Genomic DNA, 19,140 nt, shown 5'->3' on the forward strand with positions numbered 1-19,140 from the left:
ACCCTGCCTACCCATAGGTCACTAAGGGCATGTCTACACTAGGAAACTATTTTGAAATGAGTCCGAGGCAGGCTCCATTCATGTGGACATGCTACCTCGATTTAGAGCCCTAGGAAGCACTGGGGAATAATAAGTTTGACTTATTTTTTGAAATAGCGGCACTAGAGTGTCCGCCCTACCACTATTTTGAAATTGGTGTTTTTCCCCATGGAAAGCAGGAGTGAAGATTTCGAAATAAGCAGCCTGCTACTAGTATGGACCTGCTGCTTGTTATTTCAAGACCAGGGCATACTCTGAGGGTGCGTCTACACAGCACCACAGCTTGAAATGTGAGGCGCAATTTGAGGGGTGCAAATGGCGTCTCTCATTTCAATGCTATTTCGAAATCGCTTATTTATTTCATCATTTGGCGCCGTCTACACCGTGCCAAATTTCAAAATAAATTGCTCTTCCGAAACGCCCCTTACTCCTCGTAGAATGAGGTGTACAGGGGTGTCGGAATCGTGAGCCCGAAAGAACTGGCTTGCTGTGAAGACGTGGAATAGCTATTTCGGGATACTCCGATATCCCAAAATAACATTGCAGTGTAAATGTAGCCTAAATGATTGTGTAGTACTTTGGTAGTGGGAACAGCCCCTAGCACAGTAGAGGAACTATGCAGGGCTGGATTAAGATCTTTAGAGCATTGAAAAGATTATGGTGTGTAGACAACCTGTGGAACTCCTTGCCAGAGGAGGCTGGGAAGGCTAGGACTATAATAGAGTTTAAAGAGAAGCTAGATAATTTCATGGAGGTTAGGTCCATAAAAGGCTATTAGCCAGGGGATAGAAATGGTGTCCCTGGCCTCTGTTTGTCAGAGGCTGGAGAAGGATGGCAGGAGACAAATCGCTTGATCATTGTCTTCGGTCCACCCCCTCTGGGGCATATGGTGCTGGCTACTGTCGGCAGACACGATACTGGGCTAGATGGACCTATGGTCTGACCCAGTATGGCCGTTCTTATGTTCTCATGGTCCCCCCCCCCCCATATGTAATTCAAAATAAAAATAATACTATCCAGTAAAATCTCTTTTTTTTTTTTGGTGCCCCTGCTTTGCTGGTGCTCTAAGCACATGCTTAGTCTGCCTATTGGGTAATCCAGCTCTGGATCTATGCCAGGCCCAGGGCTCCTCGGTGCCCCTCAATATAAATCAATAACAAAACAGGAGTCTTTCAATTAGTCACACGGGCCACTTTCTGGATTTGATCTGAGTCTTGTCTGCAACACTGACGTGCTCAGTATTGTGTCTCCTACCTCATTTGTTTTAAAAAAGCTCCCCTCTTATCCAACCACTTTCAAAGGTCCCAGATGTGCTGAAAAGCAGGAGTGAAGTTGTAAATCGCTTGAAGACAAACCCACATGTAACAAATAGAGGAAAGGCCATTTTTCCTTGGGGGAAAAATGTCCCTACATCCAGGGGACATACTGGGTGTTTTTTGTCCAACCTTAAACACTACAGCTATGTCTACTCTCTCGGCTTCTTGTGGCTTCTTGTTTATTCCTGAAAATAATTGGCAGAACGACGTTGCGCAAGAGGGTTTTTCTTGCGCAAGAAGGCGCAGTGTAGACAGCTCCTTCTGGCGCAAGAGCCTCTTCTGCAAAAACGGTGGTTCATTAGGAATGCAAATGAGGCTTGGCGATATTCCACGCTTCGCCTCATTTGCATACTTCTGACTCAAGAAGCTGCGAGTGTAGACATAGCCAAAGTCAACATCAACATCAGAGTCCTGCTTCCTATTCATTCTCTGAGTCTACTCATTAGCAAAGACTCCCTCCCACCCTTAATGTGAATCCTTTTGAATATTCCTCTTTTTAAATGAACATTCTGAAAGGAAGATAGATGAACTCAGGTAGCTAGAAAATACGCTCGTCACATCTTCTAAACTCACCAGGGAGCAAAGATAGGCCTGATGCTGTGAAGCCCCAGCTGCAGATCAGCTGATCTCGGTGGGTCCGTGTCGCGCCAGGCCTCGAGACCGTTGACTTCCTCAGAAACCTTCAGCCCATCACAAGTCAGGACTGCCTTGCCGCATGCAACACAAGGCGCTGCTGCATGAGAGCTTCGTTAAGTTACCCTGGGTAGTTATTGCTCTTGGCCGTCACCTCGCCAGCTGCACGGGAACCCAAGCCGCCACATGATCGAAACATCAAGTCCAGAAACATCACAGAGTTTTGTTTCAATGGGGAAGTTAGTTGTGACTCGTGTGGACCCAGAATTCCGTACTCCACACGTGGGACAAGCCACGCTAGACAGAAATGGCCCAATTTTCATTGGCAATTGGCCCACGGCACACATGTTGGGTAGCCTGCTGTCCTTTTCATAGTGGCTTAGTCCAGGACAGGGTCTAGGGAGACTCTGCATGCTAATGGCATGTGATGTGTGTGAACGACACATCCTGAGACAACCACAAGATCTGTCCACGCCAGCAGCCTTGTGTGTTATATTCATTACCGCATAGTCCTGTCTTTTCTCTTCTGCAAGAGGCACTGTAGTCACAATCATATGAGAACATAAGAAGGGCCAGATTGGGTCTGACCAAAGGTTCATCTAACCCAATATCCTGTCTTCTGACTTTGGCCAATGCCAGGTGCCCCAGAGGGAGTGAACTGAACAGGGAATCATCAAGTGATCCCTCTCTTGTCATCCATTTCCTCTGACAAACAGAGGCTAGGGACACCATTCCTACCCATGGCTAATAGCCATTGAGGAACCTAGCCTCCATGAATTTATCTAGTTCTTTTTTGAACCCTGTTAAAAGTCTTGGCCTTCACAACTTCCTCTGGCAAGGAGTTCCACAGGTTTACTGTGTGCTGTGTGAAGAAAACTTCCTTTTGTTTGTTTTAAACCTGGTACTATTCCTTTCATTTGAAGACCCCTAGTTCTGGGGTCAGATCTGAGTGTTTGGGTCAGGCCATAAAAGAAATTTAGAGTGGGGATTTCAAAATTCTCAAAACTGGGAGATGTTCAAATCTCTGTCTTCCTACCTACCCCCAATAGACATCCACTCACAAACACACACTCATCTAGATAAAGCGACGAGGAGTCCTGTGGCACTTATAGACTAACAGATTTATTGGAGCATAAGCTTTTGTGGGCAAAGACCCACTTCATCAGATGCATATAGTGGAAATTCCAGAGGAAGGTATAAATATACAGGCATAAGAAAAGATTACCAATCAAGAGTAAGGCTAGAGATAACTCATCTAGATAGTTAGCGAGCTTTCCTCTCTATCGAGCCCTGTGCACACTTTTATTGATCAAATCAGAGCTCCTCACAAAATGTATGACCCAAACAATGAGAAACAAATCCTCTCTCTTTCTTTCTGCTCTTCGTGTAGCATGACCTTGAATGACAGCATTTTTCAACCTCCAACCCCCATGTTCTGTGAGGGTGGCTAGTCTGGGAGAGCTAAATCAAAGCAATGAACTGTTGCCTTAAGTTCAGAGAGTGGTGAAGCATTTGGTCCTTCTTGTGTCTTGCGGCAATGAGTTCCACTGGTTAGGCCCAGTTGCTATGGAAATGCTATCACCCACTTTCCCCCCAGAGTTCCACAGTTTCACACTGCTGGTGGAAGGTAGTAGTCAGGGGAGGCCATGGTTTCAAAAGCCAGTGTGTTGGGCAGAAAGGTCCCATGAAGGGCATGGCACAGTCACTCTCTCTATAATCAGTGAGAAACCACGGGCGGGGAGTAATGCATTAGGGTGGTGTGTTGCAAATCCAAAAGGTGCTGTGTTTTGTGCTTGTTAAATCATTCCACTTTGCTTATTTCCTGATAAAATGAGCAATAGTAATTGATCAGGGAGGATCTAGATTTGGGTCTATCTTTAAGGCTATTTCTTCCCACTATCCTCAACTTATCAAGTAGGGGTTTCAAACTTTGGGTTATGGCTTGTAATGATAAGCCACTGGCTGGCCATGAGACACTTTGGTTACCAGAGTGTCCGCAGTTATGGCCACTGGTAGCTCCCATTGGCTGTGGTTCGCCATTCCTGGCCAATGGGAGCTGCAGGAAGTAGTGGTCCAGCCCATTGGCTGGGAACCGTGGTCACTGCATGTCGCAACCCAAACTTTGAAAACTCCTGATGTATAGTAGAGATACTTTTGCGGGCCGGCATTGTGAGGAAACCATGCAGTAATGCTTTCAGTCTTCTCCGCATGCAGAAAAAGACTTCCGATCCTTGTGCATCTAACTACCAGCGCTAGAATCGTCTGCTTCAGAGCACTCCTTGCAGTTCATCTCTGCTGCCGGGCCTCCAGACCCCTCGACAACGGCTTTAGCAGTCCTTGTGCTGTGACAGCTGCTTCTCATTGGCACGACACATTTTCTGTGGTAATGTGCTTTCCGATGAAAACGTCTTTTGTCAAAACAGACTTTTCTGCTGTGAAAAATAATTGGCTTTTTTTTTTCCAAATGTGTTCTGGAAAAAGGATTTTTTTAAATGAAAAATAAAGTTTCATTTAACGGGAAAACAATCAAGTTGTGACCAGCTCTTCTTACTACACTGGTCAGAATGAACTAAATATTTCCTTGGGCCTACATTCTTACACATAGCTATGAGGCACAACCTCTCCTTTTTGTTAAATCAGGAATCCTGTGGTACCTTAGCCCTGGCCTATACTAGGACTTTATTTCAAAATACCCCCCCCCCCCGCCCCAGCTTGAATTTATACACTGCCAAGCCCATTATTTCAAAATAATGGATCGCAGAATTTGAAATCTGTACTCCTGCTTTTCATCAGGAGTTACGCTAATTCTGAAATAGTTATTTCAAAATAACGGTAGCGTGGACGCACCGGTGCTGCTTTCTCGAAATAACGACTCCACAGAGTCATTCAAACTAATTACTCCCCAGTGCTTCCTGCGGCTCTAAGTTCGAGGTAGTGTGTCCACATTAAAGGAGCCTGCTTCAGACTAATTTTGAGGCTTCCCCATAGTGTGGACACGCTAGTTCGAATTTGTTAAATAGGGAGTTATTCAGTCGAATTTATGAATTTCTAAATAGTTTCCTAGGGTAGACATGGCCTTAGAGACTAAGAGATTTATTAGGGCATAAGCTTTCATAGGTAGAACCAACTTTATCAGATGAATTGACGTGGAAGTTACAGAGGTGGGGTGTATATATTGCGATAACGAGGATAATAAAGTCAGAGTGGAAGGGGCATTCGGTGTAAATATGTGAATATCAAGAGCTAACTTTTTGACAGGTATCAAGCGTACTTAGAACAGTGGGGGCAGGGCCTCTACATACTTATAGACTCATAGACTCATAGACTTGAAGGTCAGAAGGGACCATTATGATCATCTAGTCTGACCCCTGCACAGTACAGGCCACAGAATCTCACCCACCCCTCCTAGAATAATCCTCTCACCTATATCTCAGATATTGAAGCCTTCAAATACTTTGAAGACCCCAAGATGCAGAGAATCCTCCAGCTGTGATCTGTGCCCCATGCTACAGAGGAAGGCGAAAAACCTCCAGGGCCTCTGCCAATCTACCCTGGAGGAAAATTCCTTCCCGACCCCAAATATTGAGATCAGCTAAACCCTGAGCATGTGGGCAAGACTCACCAGCCAGACACCCAGAAAGTTCTCTAGAATAACTCCTATCATCCCTCCATTGACCTATTTCCCACTGATAATGAATGGTCAATTAGTTACCAAGATCATGTTATCTCATCAAACCATCCCCTTCATAAACCCATCTAGTTTAATCTTGAAACCAGATAGATCTTTTGCCCCCACTACTTCCCTTGGAAGGCTGTTCCAGAACTTCTAATTACGCTAATAATAATTCATTAAAATATACACAGGGTTCACAAAAAGTTATGCACAGAGCCAGAACTGTTCAACATATTCATGAATAATCTGGTAAACACGGTGAGGTGACAACATTTGCAGAGGATACAAAACCTCTCAAGATAGTGGAGTCCAAAGCAAACGGCAAAGAGTTACAAAGGGATTTCACAAAACTGAGTGGTGGTACAGTATAATGGCAAATGAATTTTAATGGTGAGAAATGCAAAATAATGTACATTGGAAAAATAATCTGAACTCTGCATACAAAATGATGGGGACTAATTTAGCTGTTGCTACTCCAGAGAGAGATCTTGGAGTCAGCGTGGAGAGTTCTCTGACCACATCCACTCAGTGCGCAGCAGCAGTCAAAAAAGCAAACAGAATGGTGGGAATCGTTAGGAAAGGAAGACAGAAAATATCATATCGCCTCCATATAAATCCACATCACACCCACAGCATGAATTTTGGGTACTGTTCCAGCTACCCCATCTCAAAAAAAGATGTACTGGAATTGGAAAAGGTACAGAAAAGGGCAAAAAATGCTTGGGGATATGAGGAATGATTAATAAGACCGGGACGTTTCAGCTTGGAAAATAAATGATGAATGGGGGGGGCATATGGTCACGGTCTATCAAATCAAGACTGGAGTGAAGAAAGTAAATACACTACTATTTACCCCTTCTCTTAACACAAGAATTAGGGGTCACCACATGAAATTAATAGGCTTAAAACAAATAAAAGGAAATATTTCTTCCCGTAACAACACACAGCGGAACTCTTTTCCAGAGGATGTGGTGACTATAAGAGGTTTAAAAAAAGCATTAGATAAGTTGATGGAGGAAGGTTTGTCAATGTCTATTGGCCTGGATAGGCAGGGATTCAAAACCATGCTCAGACGTGTCCCTAGCTTCTGTTTTCCAGAATTGGGAATGGGTGATTTGATGTTTCCCTGTTCTATTCTTCCTGTCCAACACACCTGGCATTGGCCACTGTCAGCAGACAGGACACTGGGCTAGACAGACTGTTGATCTGACCCAGTCTGGCCAGTCTTGTGTTCACTTACACCTGGTATACGTTTCCCTGCTCTGAATTTTATTGTTTGCTCACTCATACCAGTGCACACGCTACAACTCAGACTCCGTCCTGCTGAATCACAGACGGACTACCCCGATACGTTGTCAATAGAGAAGCACGATCTCTCCCAAACCAGAGCATTCGCATATCCTAAAACAAAGAAAACACACTGCCGTCAGGTCAGGTTGGCCTGACAGTTCCCATTCTGATGGACTCATAAAAGTGAAAGATGGGTTTCATCTCAAAGCGAGAGGGGGAAAAACAAGCAGATGAAAAGCTTTTTCACCCATTTCCATTGCTGGGTGTTTGTAAACAGTCATTACTTTGATTTTGCCATTGTCCCATTTGTCCTCCTCTGTGTTCTTCCCACTCCTGAAGTTCACTGTCGTCTCCCGTGAAACAGCCAAGGCACGTGCTAATGGCCACACACATTTTCACAGATTTGTTTAAAAGTATGTTTTTTCTTGGTTAATAGAATCATGGAACCCTAGAACTGGGAGGGACTTCTAGAGGTCATCACGTCCAATCCCATGCCCTCGCTGGCAGGACCAAGTGTAACCACCACAGGGCTGTGTTGAACCTTGGATCTCTGTAGTCTACTATGAGAGCCTCTATAGCTTGAGCTATAAAGCCAGCTGGCTTTCAGCTTAGGCTGTAGAGCTCCCTTGTTCTTAGCTCTCACTGTAAGTGGCAAAAATGCCACTATATGGGATAGTGACCCACACTAGGGGTATGTCTAGACTACATTGGTTTTTTCAAAAAAACTGCCCTTTTTTTGAAAAATCGACACCTGAGTCCACACTGCAATCATGTTCTTTCAAAATTAAATCGCAAGAAGGTAGGTTTTTTTGACATTCGTAAACTACAAATTACAAGGACGAAGCTGTTTTCGAAAGAGCTCTTTCAAAAAAAGCCATGTGTGGATGCAGAACAGAGACATTTTTCGAAAGAACAGGCAATCAAAAAAAGCACAGGTGCCCTGATGGCCATTCTATGAATAGCAATCAGGGCTTTCTTTGGAGAGAGCATCCATGCAGTCTGGATGCTCTCTTTCGAAAAAGCACATTGCTTTTTCGATCCTGTTTTGAGGTGTGGACGCTCTCTTTTGAAAGAAGCTTGCAGTCTAGCTATACCCTAGGTATGTGGGTTACATAAGCACCAACTAGCCCAGGGGTGGCCAACTCGCAGCTCTTCAAAGAAAAAATTGTGGCTCCCGCACCCGCGGCTCGGAGCTCTGAAAAGAGCAGCATCTTTCCGTTTTAGTTCAGACTTCAAAATGGCCACCCTTAAAAGGGTGCTTGAGTAAATGTGGCAGGCAGATATTTTTTTTCCCTCAACAACTTTTTTTCCTTGGCTCTTCGCACTGTATCCCTATTTTGGCTCTTCATCTGTAATGGGGTGGCCACTCCTGCGCTAAACCATCCCTGAGAGATGTCTATCCAACCTGCTCTTAAATATTTCCAGTGAGGGAGATTCTACAACCTCCCAAGGCAATTTATTCCAGTGTTTCACCGCCTGGACAGTTATGGAATACAGGGCTGAACCAGAGAAGGGGGTAGTTAAGCTCCAGATGTTCACCTCATTGAAGAACTCAACTTTGATTTTTAAGGTTGAGAAATCTCCAGGCAATGCTCCCCCCAACAGTGGCATTTCCCAGCTGGGGCCAGAGCAGGAAATGCCAAAGCCCAAGGAAGGAGATTCTGTGCTGTGCATCTACATGGCAACTGGAACCAGGAATTGCAGCATGAGTAGACACTCTCGAGTGAACAGGGCTGTCTTTAGCCATCTGCGGCTAATGCTGTTGCGTAGGGCACTTTCCCTTACAATTGAATGGTACCCAATGTGGTGCGTGCCTGGGGATATGCAGTCCCCATCCCTCACCCCTTCCTGCAGTCTCTGTGCCAGCTCCAGCAGCCCCCAACCTCATTCTCCCCCTTCCCAATGGACTGCGCCCAGTCCCCACTCACTAGGAGGCAGCTGATGGAGTGAGCATGGGCCGGAGGACTTCAAAGGAGAAGGGGGTGGCTGACAAGCCGACGACTGGAACAAAGTGGCGGCTTCCCCTTCACAGCGCCACTTCTCTCCGGCTGCCTACTGCTCCTCCAGAGTCCCATTGGGAATCGAGTGCCCGCTTGAGGCCTGCTGAAGCCCGTTTTGCCACTCAGGTGTTTGGTTCTTGCCTCCGATAGCAGTTGTATCAGGTCCATCATCTATTCCTCCTTGCCAGGGCAGCATTCTTCCCAGCCATGTCGGTGCTAGTGCTGTGTCTAGACCAGCTTCAGATGACTCAAGCAATGGGGATTCCACCCCTTCCCCAGGGAAACTTTTCCATAATCTAACAGATCTCGCTGTTGACAAAGATTTTTCCCCCCGAATGCACAACTTACATTTTCCCGTGCTTAGTTTCCTCCCCCCTTATTATCCCCCTTCAATATTTACTGGGTTCACCCAAGAGGCAGCCAAAACCTCTTTCTTTGTCATCACAGTAATGTGTAAGGGTTTCCTATGAATTCCTTGTAGCTATGTCAGTGAAAAGGGCTTTTTGCTTTGGGAATGGGATTTTCTCTTCCTACACACCCAGGAGCGGTGGTGAAATTAGCAAAATGAAGCCAAATGTACAGCTTCTGTGTTAACGAGTAACATTTTACCCTGCAAAATGGTGATGGATTGGTATTAGGGAGGTGTGGGTGACAAAGGCAGAGTTCAGGTTGGATTCTGCTTTTATATCAGTCGGGAAGAGAACATCTTTGTTTTGTAGGAAGAACAGAAGTTTCCAGAAGTGATCTTGCAAAGAGGCAGACAAAACCCGGGAGGGCAATCTTCAATAGAGAAAGACTGACGATCTTACATGAAATACATCTACAATGATAGTGCACAATTTGCAAATAGTGAATTATTCTCTTGCATTCTATTTACTTCCTTTTTAGAATTTTTAAGTACATCTGTTACTGTAATTAAAAATGAATTGAAAATGAACCATTTAAAAACCATTTAAAAAAAAACACTAGTTAGAGACATTAAAAAAATGAGTAGTCCTTTAGTACTTTAAGGTCTGTCTACACTGTGAGCTAAAGTCGAGTTAAGACACACAACTTCAGATAGGTTAATTGTGGAGCTGAAGTTGAAGTAGCTTAATTTGGCTTTTGGTGCTGCCTACACAGCAGGAAGCTGAAGGAAGAACACTCTTCCTTCAACTTCCCTTACTCCTCGTGAAATGAGGGCTACAGAAGTAGAAATAAGATGCCTGTTATTTTGAAATAATTTCAAAATAACAGGCTTGCTTGTAGATGTGAGTTATTTCAAAATAAGCGTGCAGTGTAGATACAGCCTTGGAGTCTATTTACACACACACACACACACACACACACACACACACACACACACACACACACACACACACACACACATTCCTTCCAAATGGGGGAGCCAGGACTTAGTTCGAATTAACATTTCACTGCCGCATGTAGCCGCGCGGCAGTGAGTTCGGGCTAGTAAAATTTCAAAATGGTGATCAGACGGGAACATGCAAATAAAGTCCAGGATATTTAAATCCCGGGCTTCATTTGCAACTCAGTTCACCTCATTTGCTTACCTAGCTCGAATTAATGAACTAGTGTAAACATACCCTACAGTGCCATGGGGCTCCTTGTCACTTCTTCTGTAGTTATTTTGAAATAGTGGCACCAGAGCATCCACACTACCATTATTTCGAAATAGCTATTTCAGAGTTAACGTTACTCCTGATGAAAAGCAGGAGTACAGATTTCTAATTAAGGGGCCTGTTATTTCAAAATAACGGGCTTGGTCGTGTGGATGCTTCACTTATAAATTTGTCCAAAGGGGAGTTATTTGTAAATAAAGCCCTAGTGTAGACCAAGGCTAAGGTGCTACCGGACTATTCATTTTTTTTAAAGTTACAGACCAACACGGCTACCACCCTTCTGAGTATTTTGAGGCATGTTTCACTAGGCCTCTTTAGCAAACAAATGGCATTGAACTAACACCATCACATTTTCCATATAATAAAACTCACTGAGAATTTTAGGAAGAGTCCCATTTGAAGACACTAGCTTTTAATTGAGCAAAGTCCTGATGGAGTGGTCTGTCACAGGTAGCGATGGCCAAATGGCTCCATTGTAGTGGTGGTGTGAAGAGCTATAAAGTTTCCCCTGGTTTTCAAAAAACCAGTCTGGCCTGGGAGCTTGGGTGAAATAGAGATTTAGTTAGCCTGGGGCTATGTCTACACTGGCGGGTTCTCGTGCAAGAACACGTTCACACTGCCATGTGCTTTTGTACAAGGGCATCCATGGCCGTGTGGACGCTCTCTTGCGCAAGAAAGCTCTGATGGCCATTTTAGCCATAGGGCTTTCTTGCACAAGAAACCCCTGCCGAGCGTCCACACTGCCCTCTTGTGCAAGAACTCCTGCACAAGAGGGCTTAGACTTGTTAGAAAAGAGCGTAGCTCTTGCACAAGAAGCCCTGTCTTCCAACGCCGTACTGTAAATCTTCTTGTGCAAGAGCGGGCGGGCAGTGCGGACGCTCTGCGGGTTCTTGCACAAGAACCCACCAGTGTAGACATAGCCTGGGACTGAAGTCAGATCAGGAAACAAATACAGGCAGAACCAAGTACGGTCTCTGAGCACCTGCTATTGACCACTGTCAGAAGATTGGACCATTGTTCTGACCCAGTGTGGCCATTCTTACGTTTGAGCCCTGGAAGACTGTGTCTAACTTTGGAGCTCTCTTTAGACAGAGGCCTCCTACAACTTTGGACGGCTTAACCTGGAAGGCTGGTTTTACTCCGGAAGGATTGAGTTTAACCTGAAAGCTTAGCCAAGCTCACATCTTGAAGTTGCCATGGAAATTGTATGCAAATTATTGTATTATATGTTTATCTTGGTCATTTAGGGAATGCACACGCACACACGCACACACACCATATTTTCCCCAATACCTTGGTTGTTTAGGGAACACACACCCCATATTTCTCCCAGTATTGTTAATATCCCTGATGATTTCTCAGAATCTTTGCAATTCATCCCGTCTTAGTCTGACTCACAAGTCACACCTTCTGGATCCAGCGAGACACGATTGCTGTTTCTCATCCCAGCAAAGCTGATGTCACGCTTAAGCAATGCCAGGGTGGCCTCAGAGGCAGCAAACTCATTTATCACCATTTGTCTTCAGTTAATCTTCATGCTGTCATTCTATTGGCTGGAATGGATTGATGGTTTGGGAGGGGATGAACACGGGAGCAGTAGATTCCTCTTCATAGCAATCCTGTGAATAGCAGCTTCCGGGGACAGGCAGCGAACTGCTAGGAACCAATCCTGTCCCATTAACATCAACATTACGGGGACTCGGATACTAGCAGTATGTGCTGCTCCGTAGCAGCTCGTTGGGAGGGGAGGGGCTCCCTGCGATCGATCCCTGCCTCGGAACACACATGCCATGGGTTCCAAACACATGGTCCTAATTCTGGCTGAGAAAGGTCAGCTCCCCAGTGGTCCAATGTGAGACCCGCTGCCAAGCCAGCAAGAGCAGAGAAGAGGTCTAATGTCTGTGATGTGGTGCATTTAGAAGACCAAATATCACATTTCACCAGAGCAGGCCCCACCCGGGTGAGGGAAAGCAGGTAGGCTCTGGGTTCAGCACACGTGTGGCCAAGGTGCTTGACGCCAGGCCAGTGCTGAAACAGAAAATGGGTTAGCTGGTGGTAGAGCAGAGAAGGACTTTAGCTTTCAGAGGGCTGGCTCAGTCGTTGGAAAGTCCAGCTCCATGTAGTTCATGGTACGGAGCATGATGAGAAACAAGGCATTGAGGTTCCGACACTGTACCCAGTATTCTACAGCAGTACCAGCCAGGTCGTACCTTCAGGACTGGGTAGACCAGTCTCTTCCACAAGGCCTTTCCCTACGGAGTCCTTGGCATGCTGAAAAGAGGCTTTGTAGGAGAAGAAAAAAAATCTATAGACTCTGTCCCTTGCTGGGTTGTGCACACATGGACGGGACAGAAAACTGGACTGGAAAGAAAGACCACTCGAAGCTGCCTGTGATATAGAGAAATTCAACCAAAGCATAAAATTATCAGAATGGCCATACTAAGTCAGACCCAAGGTCCATCTAGCCCAGTATCCTGTCTTCCAACAGTTGCCAATGCCAGTATATGTCTACACTGCAGAGCTTTTTCGGGAAAACACCTGTTTTCCCAAAAATACTTCATTTACATCCACACTGCAATCGTGTTCTTTTGAAAAAAAAAATCAAAAGAACAGAGGGGTTTTTCCAGCATTGGTAAACCTCTTTCTATGAGGAAGAAGACTTTTTCTAAAATAGCTCTTTCGGAAAAAGGTGTGTGGGGACGGGAAAGAGCGAGTTCGTTCCAAAGAAGAGGAAAGAGAAAAAAGCACAGGTGCCCTGGTGGCTACTCTGCCCATAGTAATCACAGCTGACATGTGAGAGAGCATCCATTCAGTGTGGACGGTATCTTTTGAAAAAGCAGATCACTTTTTCTATGCACTTTTGCTGTGTAGATGCTCTTTTTTGAAAGAAGTTTTCCGGAAGCTCTCTTCCTAAAAAGCTTCTTCCAAAAGAAGCCTGCAGTCTAGCTGCAGCCCTAGGTGTCCCAGAGGGAGGAAACAGAATAGGGAATCAACAGGTGATCTCTCCCTGTCACCCATTGTTGATGGCGTAGGTGACAAGTTGGCTGATGGAAGCATGGCTTCAGACCCGGGAGCTGCAGCTACCAGCACGCCTCTGAATTGACAACGGGACAGCGTATTCAGCTACCATAGAGCTGTCACTCATCACATTAAAACTATGGCCTCTGAAAGCACTCTCAGTCATGTGCATTACGGTCGTAAAAACCCTTTGGGGTGACTACCACGCATTGGGGCCTCTCTGGATACTGACCCACACCCTGGCGCGGTAGGAGTTGCCAAAAACCCCACTTTGATTGCTAGGGTTGCCTGATGGTTTCAGAAAAAATACCGCAAAAACCCCCAAAAACCCCAAAAGGACCCCGAGACTTGTTAAGCAAAAAAACAAACACAAACAGCGTGACCCCTTTAAAAATGCGAGGTGAGGCTTTTTGGCTCTAACAGGCTGCCGGCAGCTGCTTGCCATCTTGCCTCCCTGCGTGGGCTGGACAGCTCCCCTGCCCCTGAAGAACCCAGTAAGCACCCGGGATTTTTGGCTGGGAAAAAATCAGAAAGTAACGGACATTTTAGGTGTCCAGTATTTTCTGAGGGTTTTTTTTTACCAGACAGAAGGTAAAAATACAGAACTGTCCATTTCGATACCGGACACCTGGCAACCCTATTGATTGCTAAAGCATCACAGGCCACGGTTCTCCCACCGGCTGCTGTAAACGGCTTGAGAAAAGGAGGGTTTTCATCAACGACAGCAACGGCGAGCCGGTGGACACCGCCGTGCCGACTGCTGTTTCTGAAAACCTCACTGCAGCCCTTGCTGAGTTTGACAGTCATTTGGAGACTGCAAGTGGGCTTCCTCTTGCCCGACGTGTGAAGACATTAGCACCCAACAAGCTGACAAGCCAGAAGAAGACAGTGCCTCTGAAGATGAATGTGAAAACCTCCTCTCAGAGCGGCTGATTTTTTTTTTTTTACAGAATGTGCCAGAATTGAGGCTTCGAGAAAAGTAACAAGGCGCCATGAAGCACTAAGAAGGATGTGCAGGTGAGGGTGGCAAAATGTAGAATGCCGACAACAGTGGGCAAAATCATATTTTTAATGCGGGTCAATATTGTCTCATTGTTTCCTTGTTCTCTTCCGTCTGCCTGTATCAGTTGTCTGGTCTTTTATGTAGGTTGGAAAAGCTTTGGCACAGGGTTCCATCTGTATGTTCCTTGTTTGGAAAGCACCTGATACACTGGTTCTCAAACTGCGGTTTGGGACCCCCAAATGGGACATGGTTCTGTTTTAATGGGGTCACTAAGGCTGGCTCAGACTTGCTGAGGTGCAAGAACAGAACTGAGCCCTATCTCCTGGGGCCAAAGCCCAAACCCAAAGGACTTCACTTTTGGGCAGCGGGGCCCAGGGTACAGGCCCCCTATCTGGCTTTGCTCCTCCCACCTGAGGTGGTCGGTCTTGGGTGGGCTCAGGCATTGGCTCCCCCCCTCCTAGGGTGGTGCAGTATATTTTCTTGTCAGGGAGGGGGCCCTGGTACATTGAAGTTTGAGAAGCATTGATTTAGCTCATTGGGGGGTTCTACCCCTTTTCTGAGACTTCCAGGTGCTATGTGAATACAAATCTTCTTATATTTCCGAAAGTTTGTTTGTTTGTTTGTCCCGAAAGATCTCTGAAATGGTAAGAGCTAGAAACACCAAATTTTGCATGGATACTACTGATTTCCTAACTTAAATAACTGGATTGGTTATATCTTGAAATCGGTTCCCCTGGTTCCCCCAGAGCCCCAATTGGGTCCACTGATAATTCTGAAAGATCTCTGAAACAGTAAGAGCTAGAAACACCAAATTTTGCACGGATACTACCGATTTCCTAACTTAAATAACTGGATTGGTTATATCTCAAAATTTGATCCTCCAGTTCCCCCAGAGCCCCAATTGGGCCCACTGATAATTCGCTTTTAGTAGCACCTGATCATAGAAACACAACATTTTGCACGGATACTACTGATTTCCTAACTTAAATGACTGGACTGATTATATCTCGAAATCAGTTCCCCCAGAGCCTCAATTGGGCCACTAATTAGCTTTTAGTAGCACCGGATCATAGGCATTTGCTGGACTCTTCTGCTACGCATGTCACATACACTGCAACTACGAGATCCTTTCCCTATGATGACAGAAAAAGTACTAGCTATGTTAATTTCTTAAAGTAATATGTAAGAGAAAAGTTTTTCCAATAAAATATGCTATGTTAATGTCATTGACATAGTTCATTCATCACACCTTTTACTATATTTTCCTTGGGTGACACCGGGTACTTCTGCTAGTAATTAATAATACACTGAAAGGTGTGCTGCTTAAACCACGAGATGAGAATCCCCATGACCTTAGCCACAGTTTAACTAAATTGTTTCTGTAAGTCAGAACACACTTGTATACATATACGACTTAAAGACCTTGAGGAATGTATCTACAGAAGATGAGAGTTATTACAGCCTCCAAAGCATCATCTTGGATAAATCAGTGACTGTTAAAAGCTGAAATTAATAAAGAAGTTATAACCCATATTGTAACAAAGCAACGGTTATGCAGAATTTCTCATTTGACCGCAGAATAATTCATAGCTAATAATTGATATGACCATTGGTACACACACGCACATACACACACACACACACACACACGACATGTCTACACCAGGAAATTTCTTCAAAATTACTAAAATCCACTTAACTCTCAATTTAACAAAATTGAAATAGCTTTCCTTTCTCTTCCTCTGACTTCCCTTTCTCTTCATGAAATGAGGGTTATCAGGAGTTGGAGTAAGAAGTCCTCCAGTGCGCCATTATTTCAAAACAAAGGCTTGTAGTGTAGCCATGCACTATATTATTAATGCGGCTGGGTAGAAGTTCCCATACACAATAAGTTCTTCCGAATGCTTTTTATTGCCTCAGTATGTGAGGAAATACAATGGCTATCTGGTTTGCACATCTCAAATGTTTCCTTGAATAGGGCTGATGAGCCAGACTGAAAATATAAGAATGCTTCGAAGCCTCCCTTGTCTCTTAATCCAGATTCCGATCAGACCTTTCTTGAAACATCTCAACAAGTTCCGATCTCCATGCAGGGCAAATCGATCACTGTCAAATTATTAAAAGAAGGACCCTACTTTTCAGCCTGTCTGGATGCAAACAGAAGCAGGAGTGCTGGGAACCATGTAAGAAAAACCTGCTCTTGTGAGCGTTCCAAGATATTCAGCTAGTTGGGATTAGCTTTGGCTGAACATCTGAACTTTTAGGTGTTTATCTAAACTCTGGACCTTTTGAGGTTTAGCTGTAACTTCTTTAAACCCTAGGACTCTGCCAAGAACTGCTTACTACAGTGATCTTTACCCAGACAATTGCACGGGGATTTTCCGTGGGGATAATGGGGACAAACGGTGAGTATTGGGGTTGGTTTTCAAAACTGAGAATGGTCAAGTACAGGGATTCTGAAAATTTCAGCCTTGAGTTCTTTGCCTCTCTACCCACAACGGGACCAGTTAGTACCAGAACCAAGATATACACACCTTGCTATTAGGAACTGGAAGAGAACATTTCTGCAGCAACAGCCCTGTTCAGTAGTGATGTCTTTTAGGATATGTCTATGCAGCCAAAGCTGTGAATTGATGCACATACACAAGTTAACGTAAGTTGACCTGTACTGTCTTCACAGCTGTTGTTATCCACATGACCTGGGAGTCAAACTAGTTCAGGGAGGCTAGCCTATAAAGTGTTTGTCCTCCAAAATACTCATAACACTCCCAGTCTGGTGTCATCTGCAGGCCCTGGACTAAACTAGAACTTTATTTTGAAATAACCCCCTTTAGGTCGAATTTATAAGCAGAATGTCCACACGACCAAGCCCGTTATTTCAAAATAATGGACCGCTTAATTCAAAATCTATCCACCTGCTTTTCATCAGGAGCAACGCAAACTCCAAAATAGCTATTTTGAAATAGTCGTTGTGTGGATGCTCTGGTGCTGCTATTTTGAATAACGACTGTCCAGAGTCATTCGAAGTAATCACTCCCTAGGGCTTCTGGGGTTCTAAGTCTGAGGTAACGCATCCACATTGAATGGAGTCTGCCTCGGACTCATTTCAAGGCTCCCTCATAGTGAGGACATGACATCAGAAGTTAAGTCAAACGTAATAATTTTGAAATCATTTCCCAGTGTAGACATGTCCCAAGTGTTATAAGCATACCTTCCACTCCATTATACCAGTCCTTAATGAAGCTATTTAATTATACTGGACCCTGAACTAATTCCTACATACACTCTCCAAGTCTGATAGTGAACCATGGATAGCTACTCTTTCAGTATGGTCTTCCAACTCTTTGGGCATCCACCTTACAGTAATTCCATCTAGACATCATGTGCCTCATTTGCCTATGAGAACGTCGTATGGTACCATGACAAAAGCCTTATTAAACCCAAGATATCTCACATCTACTGCGTCTCCCCTTTCCCCTACCTCCACTAGTCCAGTAACCCTGTCCAAGAAGAAAATTAGGTTTGACTTGGTTTGTTTTTAACACATTCAGGCTATTTCTTTTAATCCTATTCTCCTTTAGATGCTTATCCATTGGTTGTCTAGCAATTTCTTAGAGTTTCTTTCTGGGTATCAAAGTTAGGCTGACCAGTCTGGGTCTTTGTTCCCTTTTGTAAAGATAGGGGTTATGTTCACCTTTCTATAGTCCTCTGGGGTCTGATGATTCCTCCATGAGTTCTTAAAGATAGTTGCTCATGATTCCGAGGTTGGCAAAATACCCAAAGATGAGTTCCATCGGGCTTTGCTGACATGAATACATCTAATATATCTAAATATTCTTTATCCTGTTCTTTCCCTATTTTGGGTTGTCTTCCTTCCCCTTGGTCATGCATATTAATTGTGTTGAGTGTCTGGTCACCATTAACCCTGTAGAGAAGATTGACACAAAACAGGCTTTCAACAACTCAGCCACCTTGATGTCAGCAGCAATTGGTTTTCCTTCCCAGCCAAGTTGAAAGCCTTCACTTTCCTTTGTTTTTTGCTCTTTACTAACTGAGGGCAGGCCTACAGTACAAAGACAGGTAGATCTAAGCTGCGCAACTTGAATTACATTAGTAGGGTAACTCAAATTGACAGCATGTACAACTACTTACCCCTCCCCCCCCCGGTCCACATTGCAGGGGGTCAACAGAAAACACTCTCCTGCCGACTCCTGTTATTCACCTCATTCTGCTAGACGACTGGAGGTGACAGCAGAGTGATCAGTAGTTGATTAATGTGTCTTTCCTAGACCTTCTAAATCGACTGCCAATTAATCAATTGTTGCAGCGTCAGTCCATCCCATAGTGCAGACAAACCCTTGCAGAGCATCTTATTGCTTATAGGTGCCTTTGCCTTTTTGTGCCTTTGCCTTTTTGACTTTGTACCTATGTGCTGGTGCTATTTTTTTGCACTCCTCCTTAGAAAATTGTCCATGTTTCTACTTTTTGTAGGATTCTTTTATAATTTTCAAGTAATTTTTCTTGTCTTACTGTTTACAGTCCAGCT

This window comes from Pelodiscus sinensis, chromosome 2 (assembly GCF_049634645.1).
Source record: "Pelodiscus sinensis isolate JC-2024 chromosome 2, ASM4963464v1, whole genome shotgun sequence".
Taxonomy (NCBI): Eukaryota; Metazoa; Chordata; order Testudines; family Trionychidae; genus Pelodiscus; species Pelodiscus sinensis.